Source organism: Leucoraja erinacea, chromosome 8, assembly GCF_028641065.1.
Source record: "Leucoraja erinacea ecotype New England chromosome 8, Leri_hhj_1, whole genome shotgun sequence".
NCBI lineage: Eukaryota > Metazoa > Chordata > Chondrichthyes > Rajiformes > Rajidae > Leucoraja > Leucoraja erinaceus.
Window position 1 is genome coordinate 47726640 of NC_073384.1, and position 14635 is coordinate 47741274.

The 14635-nt window shown below is 46.4% G+C and overlaps 1 protein-coding gene across 4 annotated transcripts in view; it reads left to right on the top strand.

Moving 5' to 3' along the window:
- The first annotated feature begins 6076 nt into the window (after positions 1-6076).
- Positions 6077-14635, top strand: part of LOC129699666 (suppressor of cytokine signaling 5-like) — a 31184-nt gene continuing 22625 nt past the window's right edge. For 3 of the 4 annotated variants that reach the window (XR_008723903.1, XM_055639653.1, XM_055639651.1), the window contains exon 1: positions 6327-6619. The gene's annotated coding sequence lies outside the window, so the exon portion shown is untranslated. Of the gene's footprint in view, positions 6096-6326; positions 6620-14635 lie in introns of those variants that run through there. The other variant, XM_055639652.1, reaches the window with a different exon arrangement.

Sequence of the window (14635 nt, forward strand, 5' to 3'; positions counted from 1 at the left end):
TTATTTTCATCTGCTTGGTGCCAACTCTAACTCACTAGATCATCAGCAACTTGCAGTTGTGATAGCCCTATCATAGCAGCAAAATCCATCGGGCAGTGATTCATGTAGGGGGTAGTCAAACGCACACTGAAGGTTACTTTGTCCTCCCTCTCCTGTGTCTTCCCTCATCTCCAAGGCAGCCTTCATTGCTTTTCCTTTAAGCTCAAATGGCCTTCCTTGTGACCAACACAAGGACAACCCTGCTAGCTGTATTCCCCTGTTGTAGGTTTGAGGAAGACTGATCCACTGGGACAAATCTTAGACCACCAGTGTTATCAGACTGGACTACCGGGAAGAAAACCTTAGATAACCAGCGACTCTACTGAGGCTATGACTGAGAGGCCAGGGCAAGCCTGAGATGCCAGAACCTCTTCCTGCCCAAAGATAATGAGGGACTGCACCCACACACAGGCAAAAACTGTCCGCCAGGATAATCCAGAGACTGCCAGCATTGCCTCTGCAGGCCCAAAGCTGAGCTGCCAGGAAGAAACCTGTCCTGTCAGGGGCTCCTCTCAAGGAAGAGTGAACTGCAAGAAGAAGCCTGCGATCGCCATGCCTGCTCCTTCGAAGACCAGGACAAAGCGGTTGGGACAAGCCCAAGATCGCTAATGTCATCGCACATGCACTCTGTCAGTGAGGGACAGTGACCCCATGCAGTCCTGGACTTTCTTATCACTGTAAATAAAATAAATCATGCAACTTCACCTACCTTGAGCGTCAATTCAATGGTTCTTTATTGTTATGTATGCACTGCACAATTAAATTATTTTTGTATAGCTTACACCTGCACGTCGCCATATTTGACGCCATTTACACAAAGAAAAAGTCCAAAGTACTGGAGCGCTCCTGATTCAGGTAACCCCCAGGCTACTGCAATGCCTCCTCCGTCGCCCCTCTCTTCGCCCTATGTGTCCCGGGGCACCTTCTGCAGCCGACCTTGAAGACGCTGGAGGCAATACCCTGGTCCCTTTTCTACCGGCCCACTCCTCACGTCGCTTGTCACCAGCGGCTCCCTCCTCCTCGACTCCTCTCCAGTCTTCAGGGCCGAGCTCGGCAGCTTCCGAACTATCCCTGCAGGCAGCACGCGGTGGAGAGCCAGGCCTGCCACCACCAGCGCCCGAGAGTGGGCCTTCGGGTCTGTCTTTGTTCGGCTCTGCAGCGCAACCTTCCAGTCACCGTTGTCCTCTATGCCACAATCCCTTTGGTTCATTATGTGCAACATCCTCAACCTCTACAGTGGGCAACTCCTCAACCTCTGTCTTTGTTTTTATTATTTTCTGCTATGTTTATATGTAGTTTTTGTTATTTTATGTGGGGGGTGTGTGTGGGGGGGGGGGGGTGGGTGGGGTGGAGGGAGGGAATCCTTTTGGTCTCATTATGGTGACACGACATCCTCAGTTGTCGTTGGGGCTACGAGGAGCCTTCGGGGACTCTGGTTTTCTTCGCGGAGCTGGCCGAGACCGGAGCGGTGGAGCTTTCCACTGCCGCTTGTGCTGCTGTAGCAATGCCGCTGCAATGAAACGTGCTGGAAGTTTGAATGGACAGGGCAGCACTCTTCGTCGGTTCAATCCTCAATTTTGTGCTTTGCAATGAGGCAGATATCACCACTCTGCTGCTATCTGCTCTTGAGAATGTACAGTGGCTTGTAACTTTCAGTATCTCTATTGGTGAGTGGTGGCCTTCCATCACAGCTATGATGTATGTAAAAATAACATGTTGTGGGGGTCATTTGTGTGTAATCATGGCTCCTGCACATTTGGATCCCATCAATGACATATAAAAGACATACTATTGACTATTGACAGTCTTCATTGTTTTCATCTTTTTTCGCAGGGTGCAATTTATCAAAAATGATGGAATAATGGAGAGGGCATAGGTTTTAAGGTGAGAGGAGAGATATCAAAGTTGCTAAAGGAGAATGGAGTGGGACACATTTCAGTATCTAGAGGGTGGTGCGTGTCAGGAAAGTGCTGCTAGAAGACATGTAGTCCTGCAAAGCATTCCCATCATTTAAATGCATCTTTTTCGCAGGGTGAGAAAATCAAATACTAGAGGGCATAGGTTTAAGGTGAGAGGAGCATAGTTCAAAGGAGATGGATGGGACACATTTCTATAGAGGGTGGTGCGTGTCAGGAAAGTGCTGCTAGGTGTAGTGGTTAAAGCATTGGCATTTAAATGTTAGCGGGATTTAAAAGACTTGTAGATAGGCATATGCATATGCGCAGAATGGAGGTTATGGTTATGTGCAGGTAAATAAGTGATGGTCGGCATCATGTTTGATGTGGGAGTTAGATGTGGCCCTTGTGGCTAAAGGGATCAGGGGGTAAGGAGAGAAGGCAGGGATGGGATACTGAGTTGGATGATCAGCCATGATCATATCGAATGGCAGTGCAGGCGCGAAGGGCCGAATGACCTACTCCTGCACCTATTTTCTATGTTTCTATGTTTGGTACAAGCATTATGTGCTAAAGGGCCTGTTCTTGTGCTGTACTGTTCTATGTTCTACTATGAGAAAGGGGAGAGGGGTGTGTTTTGTAAAGGTTACCTAAAGTTGGAGAATTCAATGTACATACTGTTGGTGCCCATGAACCTCTGTCTCACCAAAAAGGACTGTCAGCGTTCCCGGATGGAGGCGAGGGAGGAGGAATAGGAACAGGTGTTGTGCATCTCCTGCGGTTGCAGGGGAAAGTAACCAGGGAGAGGGTGGTTTGGTTGGGATGAGATGAATAAAGAGATGAATGAGTTCTGGAGGGAGCGGTATCAGTGTAAGGCAGGAAAGGGTGGTGACAGTTGCCTGGATCACCTTGGAGATGCGGGAAGTATCAGAGTGTGATACGTTGGATGCGGAAGTTGTGGGGTGAAGTGTAAGTCAAGTCAAGTCACTTTTATTTATAAAGTACATTTACAAAACAACTCTCGTTGGCCAAAGTGCTTTACGTTGGTGGAGGTACTAACGTTATACAACAGTGGTTCATAGATACAACAGTGGTTCATAGATTAATTACATACATAAATGCATACCTATAGCTCTCACTCAGAGGACATCAAGAAAAGCTTGAGAGTAAAGATGAGTTTTTAGTCTCGACTTAAAGGAGTCGATGGAGGGGGCAGTTCTGTTGGGAAGAGGGATGCTGTTCCACAGTCTTCCCCTGAGCTTATGCCTAGTCCGCGAGATGTTCAGTAACCCCAAGTCGGCCGATCTGAGGGACCTGGAGGTGGTGTGGTGGGTAAGCAGACTTTTGATGTAGTTGGGGGCTAGCCTGTTAAGGGCTTTGTAGACATAAAGGAGGATCTTGAAATTTATTCGGAACCGCTCAGGGAGCCAGTGGAGAAAGGCCAGGATCGGGATGGTCCCTTTTTCGGGTGCCCGTCAGGAGTCTCGCTACGGTGTTTTGGACCAGTTGCAGGCGGGACAGAGAAGATTGGCTGATGCCAATGTAGAGGGAGTTGCAGTAATCTAGGCAGGAGGTGATAAATGTGTGAATGATCTTTACGAGGTCATCAAACTGGAGAAATTGTTTTATTTTAGCTATCGTCCGAAGCTGGAAGAAGCTAGCTTTTACCACGACATTGACTTGTTTGTCAAATTTCAATGCCGAGTCAAATATCTTGCCAAGGTTTTTGACGTGAGGTTTGAGTAGTGGGGTAAGGCTGCCAGCTATCACTTTGATTGAGTTCGAGGGGCCGAGAAGGATGACCTCAGACTTTCTCTCGTTTAGTTGGAAGAAGTTCTGGGCCATCCAACACTTTATATCCTCGAGGCAGCGGATAAGGTTAAGCAGATTTGATCGCTTTTTGGGCTTCAGGGGGAGATAGAGTTGTGTATCGTCTGCATAGCAATGGAAGGTAATGCCGTGCCTTTGACTGATTTGGCCTAAGGGGAGCATATACAGGGAGAAGAGAATGGGGCCAAGGATGGAACCTTGTGGAATCCCACAGCAGAGGCTAGCTGGGGAGGAGAAAGAGATGCCTATGTTAGTAGAGAAACTCCTACCTTTGAGGTAGGAGATGAACCAGCTCAGGGCAGTGCCATCAATACCAACCCCATAGCGGAGACGGTCAATTAGGATGGTGTGGTCGACAGTATCAAATGCTGCGCTGAGGTCGAGAAGGAGCAGGATTGCACTGGAATCCTGCTCCTGATTGAGGGTAAGGACCAGGGGGGAACTCATTTCTTTGTGTCTGTGTGGAGGGATACAGTAAGAGCAGAGAATTATAGGTTATCTTTGCAGAGGGATAATATAATGATTGATTTGGCATTCAAAACTATGACAAGCAAGGGGGGAACAACAGAACATACAACTAACAAGCCATAAATTTATAAATTAAAAAACATAAAAGGCCTTGAATGGAAAGTCTCAAATCTTCGGAACAACAGATCACGGCAGAGATGGAGGAATTGAGAATAAGGGATTGCATCTTTGCAGAAGGTAGGGTTGGAGGAACTGTAATCCAGATAACTGTGGGAGTTGGTAGGCTTGTAGAAGACGTCAATCAATACTCTGTCCCTTGGAGACAGTGAAATCAAGAAAAGGGAGAGAGGTGTCGGTGAATTTGAGGGCAGAGTGCAGTTAATGAAATCAATGAGTTCTGCATGGGTGCAGGAGGCAGCCCCGATGCAGTCGTCAATGTAGCGGAGAAAAGGTTGGGGGGCGTTGCCAGTATACAACTGAAACAAGGACTTAATGAAACTCAATGAAACCAACAAAAAGTCAGGCATAGCTAGGACCCGTGTGAGTGCCCATGGCTACACCTTTAACTTGGGGTATTGTGTTCGGTTTTGTTCACCCTATTACAGCAAAGTTGCCAATAAGCTGCAAAGAGTGCAGAGAAGATTTACGAGGATATAGCCAGGACCCAACGATCTGTGTTATAGGGAGGGGTTGAGCATGCTAGGACTTTATGAAAGAGTCTGAGGGATGATCATGTAAAATTATGAGGAGAATAGGGTGAATAAGGTAGGGGAATCAAGGAGAAAACATGGGTTTAAGCTGAGAGGCGAAAGATTCAATAGAAAGCTGAGGGGAAACTTCTTCGCACAATGAGTATATGGAATGAGCTCGCTGATGAAGTACATGAGGCAGGTACAATAACAACATGTAAAAGTCATTTGGATTGGCACATGCATCGGAAACAGGGATGCGGGCCAAACACAGGAATATGGGACTACCTTTGATTGAGCATCTTGGTTGGCATAGATGAGTTGCCAAAGGGCCTGTTTCTGGACTATATAACTCTGGCTCCATATCTCATATGAGGTCAACTAAAATAAAGTTAATGCATTCACGTCAACCACTTTATTTAAACAAATGATTTACAAAATATTGATAATCTAAATAACTAAGTTTATTTCCAGATTTGTTATTATTAATTACACTGCCTTTTTGTACCATTACCCAATGCAGTACCAAGGGTGGTTTGTTGGTCAGAACTACAATTACATTATTGGAAAGATGCGGCCATCGATGTTTTGAAGGAAAACTAACAATGCTGGACATTCAAAGTTGTTGCTGACTTGTAAGTAAAATAATATTCTATGACGAGAATGGACCATAATGCAATGACTGGCTCTGTTGACAGACACCAAATGCTGGAGAAGGAATTGGTGGCCTTTTGGGTCGAGATCCTTCTTCAGACTGTTTAGGGATAAGGGAAACGAGAGATATAGACCGTGATGTGGAGAGATAAAGAACATAAAGAATGAAATATATACAAAAAAAAGACTGGCTCGATTGGTTTCATAAATTACGCAAACATTATTTTGTGCGCTCATAAGAGCGGTCTGGTTTATATTTTGCAAGGTAGGTAAGCGCTTCCTGAGGTTCAGCGTCAACTAGACCTTGCAGCAGACACCTGGATATTGCGGGGGGAGGAAGTGACTGACTGACTGAGCTCAATGACTCTCTCATGCATCTCCTGCCCTGCTCCTTCGCCCCGCCCCCTGGCACCAGACCCAGCCTCCCATTGGCCGCTGGGTTGCCATGTGCGGTGAGGTTCAGCAGGGGCGCTTTCTGAGTGGCTGGGCGGCGCCGTCGTCATGGAGTTTCCGCCAGCAGGTTAGGGTGGTCACGTCCGCCTCTCCTCCAGCCGTTTGTTTCCCCTCCTCCTCCCCCCCCCGCTCACGCTCCCGGCGGGCCGTTTCCCCCCCCCCCCCCCCCCCCGCTCACGCTCCCGGCGGCCGTTTGTCCCCCCCCCCCCCCCGCTGCTCGGCGGCCGGCGGCCTCCCCCCCCCCCAGCTCGCGCGCTCCCGGCGGCCGGCCGCTTTAACCGTCAGGGGGGGCGGCGGCGGCGGCGGCGCGAGGCAGCGTCGCCCTTTCCGTCAAACCACCGAGCGGCTGTGGTGGCTGCCGTCGCCAGGGCGGGGTGGTCGACCTGGCTTGTCGGCAGCCTTCCTCTTCCCCTCCCCTCCCCTCCCCCCCCCTCTCCCTCAACATTAGCCGGAGCCCTGCGCTTTATCTCCCGTCTCCTCCAACACAGAGAGAGAGCAACAGCAACAACAAAAGCAAACACTTCATCTTGTTTCTTCTGCCGGGGGCCGAGATGTTCGTGGAAAAGCGGGGGATTCCGCCGAAGAACTGAGGTAAAACTAAGCCGTCCCAGCCTTCTTTAAGAAACCGGCGGAGCGGGGTTGGGGAGGAGGGAAGTGTAAAAACTCCGTGAAATTATCCGCGCATCGTTAAAACGGGTTAACGGTTTAAAGTCGCATGCCTGCCCGGTGTGTGGATTAGTTTTCACCACAACGTCGCAAATAACATGTCCAGACCCGCTCCCGCGGTACCAGCAGGACATTTGCAACGTCCATGGCCTTGGCGTGGAAGTTTTACTCGTCGCTTGTAATGTATGTTAACGTTACCATTGTATGGGTTGCGCTCAGCTCAGTTTGTGTCTCTTCCACCCCCTTCAAACAACAGAGCCCTCACATGCCACCTATTGCTAACAGCTCCATTGTATCTTTATAGTTGTCACCTCGCTCTTGTGTGTGACCAATCGTGCATGGGCAGGTAACGATTAGTCCCACAATATTGTATTCCGCTCCCCCTTCATCTTTGGTGATATTTATTACTTGCGATGGAGTCGATGCCCGAAGCTATTTGACAATGGCCTTTTAAATTTGGCTGTGAGGTTTAAACATTTTGATTTGCAGTGTGGCCGAGATTAAATCTTATTTTAACCGTGTAAGAAGGAAGTGCAAATGATGGTTTACACCGAAGATAGACACAAAGTACTGGAGTAACTCAGTGGGTCAGGAAGCATCTCCGGGTTATATGTTTATCTTAATTTAACCGTAGCAGGTTTGTATCCTGGTTTTAGAGGGGGCTTAATTGCTTTACTAAATTTTAATTTTAATCGTAATTATTTATTGACGTTAAGACACAAGATGCTGGAGTAACCCAGCGAGTCAGGCAGCATCTCTGGGGAAAATGGATAGGTGACGTTTTGAGTTAGGATCCATAAATATTTATTGATGGATTTTGATGGAATTCTATTGGTTTTACTTCATTGTCTTGTCATTTGAAAAATTCTTTCACAAAAGCCTTGCTAAAAAAAATCTGTGGTTTGATGCCTCAAGATTTTAAAAGCATTTTCAGTGTAAAACTCGTAATTTTTCTCCTCACTAGTATTTAAATACCAGCGTTACGATATGATTTGCAACTTGGTTACTGGAGTTTGCAGTTTGTATGACTGATGCCTCAAATAGTTCATTGTCACAAGACTAATACAATTAAATTTGTTATATCTTTATATGTTGGCAGATAACTTGTATTTCGATTGATAAATAGTACATTTCAGTGTGTACTTTTTAATTTGATGTATGTTTCGAGTATATCTGTATAAGTGCAATTATGGGCCGAATAATGAAATTATTATTGTTATGACTGATTACTGTAATGTAGCTGGGGTGTAATATTATTTCTCGAACAATTATCTTTTTTGTAGATGCTTAAGAGGGAAAACTTATTAATGAGCTTTAAGTTTTTAACTCGTCCTAAAGTACTTTACTTTCAAATGGAGCCATTGTAACAAATGAAATGGGTCTACTACAAACTCTGAAATAGCAATATATGAACTAATCACCTAGAATGCTTGTAGGTTAATATCGGTGAAGCCAATGGGAGAGCTATCAGCTCTTTGCCGAGTGCCATGGGACCTTTATATTCACCTGGAGATGTTAGACAGCTTCAAATTAATGTTTTGCACATGGATTGTCCCTTTTGAGTGAAATGGCTGCCCAGTACTGTGCAGAGATGGTGGTCTGAATTGTAAGCTCAAATCTCAGGAGTGGAAGTGAGTCTGTGATAATGACTTATTCAAACCTTGTACTGAAGACTGCAGATGGTTTAATAGCCTAATGTGTATGTTGATCTATAAAAGGATTGCAATAATTCAATTTTGTGAATGTTGCTGTATTTACTCTTTTCTCCTTAGTCTTTTGTATTTTCATCTCTGGCCTTTATCCACCCATGTGCCAACAATACCCACATACGTACGCACACGCACATGCCCACACACACCCCCCCCCCCCCCCCTTTTCCCACCCCCATCTCTTTGCATCCCCCCTTACTACAATTGGACTGAAGAAGGGTCTATTAAAATCTTTTGTATAATCGGACCACATTTCTAAGGAAATGTGCTAAATTGCTATCATAAGGCTCAGCATTAATTGTAACTGCAATTTTAGTCAAAACAAATAAAATCATTCATTAATCTTTAGCGAATATCAGTCTTGAAACAATACTGCTTGAAGTAACCCTCATTCCATGCACTTTCACAGGGCTGGCCTTAGGGTCAAGAGTCAAGTCAAGAGAGTTTATTGTCATGTGTCCCTGATAGGACAATTAAATTCTTGCTTTGCTTCAGCACAACAGACATAGTAGGCATGAATACAGAACAGATCAGTGTGTCCTTATACCATTATGTAAATATATACACACATGAATAAATAAACTCATAAAGTGCAAATAAACAAATAATGGGCTATTAATGTTCAGAGTTTTGTCCGAGCCGAGTTTAATAGCCGCAGGGAAATAGGCTGCAGGGAAATAGCTATTCCTGAACCTGGTCGTTGCAGTCTTCAGGCTCCTGTACCTTCTACCTGAAGGTAGCGGGGAGATGAGTATGTGGCCAGGATGATGTGGGTCCTTGATGATGCTGCCAGCCTTTTTGAGGCAGCGACTGTGATAAATCCCCTCGATGGAAGGGAGGTCAGAGCCGATGATGGACTGGGCAGTGTTTACTGCTTTTTCCCGGGTGGGCGGCGCGACTCGTGTCGCAGTGGCCTCTGCAGTCCGTCTGTCTTTTTTTGTCTCGTTTGAATGTAGTTTATAGTGTTTTTTTTAACTGGGTATGTGTGTGGGGGGTGGGGAAACTTTTAAAATCTTTTCCCTGTAAGGAGAACCCAACTTTTTCTCTGTCGGGTTTCCGTTGTCTTTGAGGCCTAGCACCGTAGAGCGGCCTCCAACTGGAACATCCTGGGGCTCCAGCCGCAGAGCCTGCGGACCTACTTACCATCGCGGAGCTGGCCAAGTTCGGAGCGGGAGGAGCGGCCCGACCCCGGAGATTCGGAGGCTCCAACCGCAGGTCTGGTGGACAGTAACACCTGGTGGAGACCGCTTTTCAGGGCTTCCGCAACGGCGACCTCTCCCGCCCGAGTTGCGGGGTTGAAAATTACGGTACATCATCGCCCGGCGTGGCTTTAAATGGCCGCGGGACTTATTTATCATCGCCCGCCGAGGAGATTTGACTCTGACATCGGGAGGAGAATGAGGAGTGCAGGGGAGAGAAGACTTTGCTTTCACAGCGAGGAGGAGATGCGCTGTGATGGATGTTTGTGTAAATTATGTTGTCTTGGTTCTTTTTCTTGTGTGTATGACTGCAGAAACCAAATTTCGTTTGAACCTTAATGAGGTTCAAATGACAACAAATAAATTGAATTGTATTGTGGTCTTTTCCGCTCCTGGGCGCTCAAGTTGCTGAAACAAGCCACGATGCAACCGGTCAGCATGCCCTCTACTGTCCATTTGTAGAAGTTAGAGAGAGTCATCCTTGACATACCGACTCTCCGTAATCTTCTCAGGAAGTAGAGGCGCTGTAGCAGGTGGTGCGGGGCTCAATTGGGAACACTTTTGGTGAGCCCCAGGTTCCCAGCCAAGGTCTGTAGAATCATAGAAATAGAAATAAAGTATTATAGACTTTATATCTCTATGGTAGAATGGAAAGTAATCAATATGTGCCTTTAAAAAGTGCATGCTGCCCCGCGACCATGAGCGAACGACCCACCTCCCTCTCTCCCACTTCTCCATTCCCTCTCACACCCCCCTCCCCGTCTATCCCTTTGTTCCACCTCTTCTCTCTCTCCACCTCCCCCCCCCCCCCCCCTCCACCCGTGGTAGATCTACCTGAGCCGAGAGTAGATTACTCTAGCGTGGGGCCCAATTGGGAGCAAACGGACCAATCAGCTTAAGGCCGGCCCTGCACTTTCAGTTGGTAATGATTGGTTTTTCAAATCTGAGCCTCTCAGGAGAGATGGAGTCAATTATTTTTGTGACTGCAAAATCATTTAAATATTTTACATTTTCATTGGGAGGTGTATCATTACAACAAAGCTTAATCGTGCATTCTACCTACATACAGCCAAAGCACTGCAGGATATTTAAAGTACTGTATACATACATTTATTACCAAGGGAGTGTTGGATTGAAATTATAAATGGGGTCAAGAATTCCAATTATCATGACCCTATTTAAGATGATCTAATTCAGCATTGACCTGGAATCGATGTGTATATGATACATTTCCTGTCTTCCTTTTCCGGCAAAAATTAATTTATTCTAATATTTCCATTTTAGACAATGATAGATGACGAACTTGCTTGAAAGTACCTGAAAAATACCGGAATTATTTGACTGTTTATGTTTTCATTTTATGTTTTTTTTCATAGGTAACCATTGCTGCAAGGTAGCTTTCTTTCATTGTGGCTCTCGTCTGACTTGGTGTTCGGGGATGGGGGGAATGTTGGAATAAGCTAAATTGCTGACTTCAAACTTCACTTTCTCGTTGACATTGGACACCTGTACAGGTGTAAAACACAATGGCAGTGTTTTTTTTAAGTTAACGGCCTTCTCCAGCTTTGATGTTCTGAGTAACTTAGCAATTTTCAAAGTATGGCTGCAGGAAATTAGTGGGCAATCAATACACAAAAAGTACTGGTGTAATGACCTGATCTTGATCTCTTTGTAAGTGTTCTTTTGAGCGAGAGATCAACCAGGATATTGATGATAAAGGGCCTGTCCCACCAGCATGCGTCTAGCGCGACCAAACGTGGTCGCTTGTGAGATACAGCCGCGGGGGGCCGGTCCCACTTTGAACCGCGGAGGCGTATGGAGTTGTGCGGGGCTGGCCCCGACATAGCGCGGGGCTCCGAAAATCCCGCACTGTTAGAAATTTCCAGCGCCAATGGCCTGCAGGCGCATTGAGGGTGTACGCAGCGTCTTGACAGCTTACACCTAGCGCTTGGCACTGTGTGATGACGTCACCGCCCGGCGTGACGTTGTGTGATGACGTCGCCGTTCGGCATGCCGTTGCGTGATGACGTCACCGCCCGACGCCGTGCAACGTCCAAATTCAGTCGGCCCGCCTCCTGCCCAGCTGATTGAGTATGATGTTGGGACCAGCCCCGCACAACTCCATATGCCTCCGCGGTTCGAATTGAGACCGCGCGGCCGTACGCCTCAAGCGACCATGTTTGGTTGCGCTAGACGCATGCAATCGCATGCTGGTGGCACAGGCCCTTAACAATCTCGCCTTCAAAATAAGGGTAGTATCCTTTAAATGTTGTTTCAACTGAAAAGCACCAGTTGTGATGTTGCAATACTTGTTTGATTATGCACTGGGATATCTAATTTTGCTGTTGAAATTTGAGGAATGCGACCTGAAACCGCTCTCTTATGGTAGAATATTGTTTTGTATAATGACTGGTTTGTGTGATGTGACTAAATATTCCATCTTATGGATGTTCCACTGAAATTCTGAGGTAATAGTCAAATTTGGAACTGGCCTCTGCCCAATACATGTGCCATGTTACTTGATATTTTGCAAATCTGTTCATGGAATGTGGGCTTTGGTACTGTTCATTACAAATTTGTCCTTGATTGGATGCAATTCAGAAGGAGTTAGGAATTGAATATTTTTAGGTTGTAGGCTACATGTAGGTTGACAGGACCCAAAAAAAAAAAAAATTATTTTCTATTTAAAGGTTTTGGTTGACCAGATGGGGTTTTGCAACAGTATGGTAGATACAAAATGCTAGAGTAACTCTGCGGGACATGCAGCATCTCTGGAGAGAAGGAATGGGTGACGTTTCCGGACAAGACACTTCAGACTTTTGCAACAGTATGACTAGTTTCATGCTTATCAAAATTATGAATATAAATTGGCCTGATCCTTTGAAATCTAAACCCATGTTCCCAGATTCGTAAAAGATGGACACAAAGTGCTGGAGTAACTCAATAGGACAGGCAGAATCTCTGGCGAGAAGGAATGGGTGATGTTTCGGGTTGAGACCCTTCTTCATACTGGTAGAAGTTTGCAGATGAAACCACCATAGTGTGCTGGAACAATGCGATGAGTATTGGAAGGAGATTGAGATGGTATCAAAACTGAACCTTTTTGTCAAAATGTCAACAAAATGAGCTGGTTATTGACTTAAGAAGAAGAGGTGATGTGCACTCCCCAGTCAGCATCAATGGTACCAAAACGGAGATGAGTGAGAGCTATGGGTTCCTAGGCATAAATATCTCCAACCACTTTGAAGCCATGGCCAAGTAAGCAATCCAATGCCTCAATAAGCTAAAACAGTTTGGCATGCCTCCAACCACTCTTACCAACTTTCGGTTAGTTTAAAGCAGGGGTCGGCAACCTACGGGCCCCGGGCCGAATGCGGCCCATAACCCAAAATCGTCCAGGCGTATTTTTTTTCCATAGTCATCTGGCCAGCGGACTTTCTTCATCTCCGGTACCTCCCGGGCTGAGGCGCCAAGCGTGGTGACGCAAGGCCGCAAGGAGGCCTGCACTGGCAATTGCGGAGCCACCGAGAGGGGCCGAGCACCCGAGCTCTGGCTGTACCGCATCCTGCACAAAGCCGCGACCTGTGTCTGGGCTTCACTTTCGGGATCGGGGTTGTCAATAGGCCGGGGATGAGTGAGTATGAGTATTTGAGCCACCGCCTTCAAGACACAGCCACGGCAATGGTCCGTAGGTGCGGCATGTTCATGATGTGGCCTGCCATCCGCTCACAAACACACGTCCTGGCCTCTATGCAGGTCAAGGTTGCCGATCCCAGGTTTATAGATACAGCGCGGAAACAAGCCCTTTGGCCCACAGAGTCCACGCTGACCAGCGATCCCCGCACATTAACACTATCCTACACATACTGGGGACAATTTATTTATAGCAAGCCAATTAACCTACAAACCTGTACGTCTTTAGATTGTAGGTGGAAACGGAGGATCTCTGAGGAAAACCCACGCAGGTCACGGGGAGGATGTACAAACTCCTTACGGACAGCACACGTAGTTGGGATCGAACCCGGGTCTTTGGTGCTGTAGGCGTTGAAAGGCAGCAGCACTACCACTGTACCGCACGTCTACAGATGCACTATAGAAAGCATTCTATCGGCGTGCATCACAGGTTGGTTTGGCAATAGCTCTGCCCAAGACCACAAGAAATTACAGAAACGTATGGATGTATTCCAGTCGATAACACAACGCAGCCTCCTTCCCCATCAGCTCAATCTACATTTCACATGCTTTAAGAAAGAAGTAACATAATTGAGAAGCTTTTACACCCTGGTCATTCCCTCTTCTCCGATCAGACAGAAGGTACAAAAGCTTGAAAGCATGTACCACCAGATTTGGGAACAGCTTTTTCCCTGCTGTATCAGAATATCAGCAGAATATTCTGCTGTATCAGAATGGTTATCTCGTAAGCTAATGGGTGTAGCAACTTACTTGGAGCTCGACCTCAACAGCATTAAGACATAGACTAATTAGCAGCAGCTAATATTCATGGTAAGCAAAAGTGCCAGGCAATGTCCATCTTCACCTCCAACACCCATCTTGACGATTAGTGATATTAATATCACCAACTCCGCATGAGCATTGCGGGTCACCACTGACCACAATCTTGGCTGGGCCAGCTAGATAATAGTGTGGCCAAAAGAGCAGGTCAGATGCCTGGTATTCTGTGGTAAATGACTGTCACCCCAAAGCCATTCTACCATCTATCAGAAACGTATCATGAGTGTGGTGGAATACTGTTAACTTGCCTAGATGAGTGCAGCTCTGACAACTTAAACTAAGCACCATCCTGGTCAAATCAGATTTCTTGAATGGGAATCAAAAGTAAAAGCTCTCCAGATGCTGAAAATTCAAAATTCTGAAAGACTGGAAATATTAACTCTGCTTAACCTGCTTAATTGCTACCTCATTCATGATCCTAAATATTCATTCTGTTGCTTCCCCCTCCTCCTAACTGCACTGTAGACCATCTGCAAAATTGACTGCAGTCATCTATCAGACTACTACAATAGCTCCGTCCA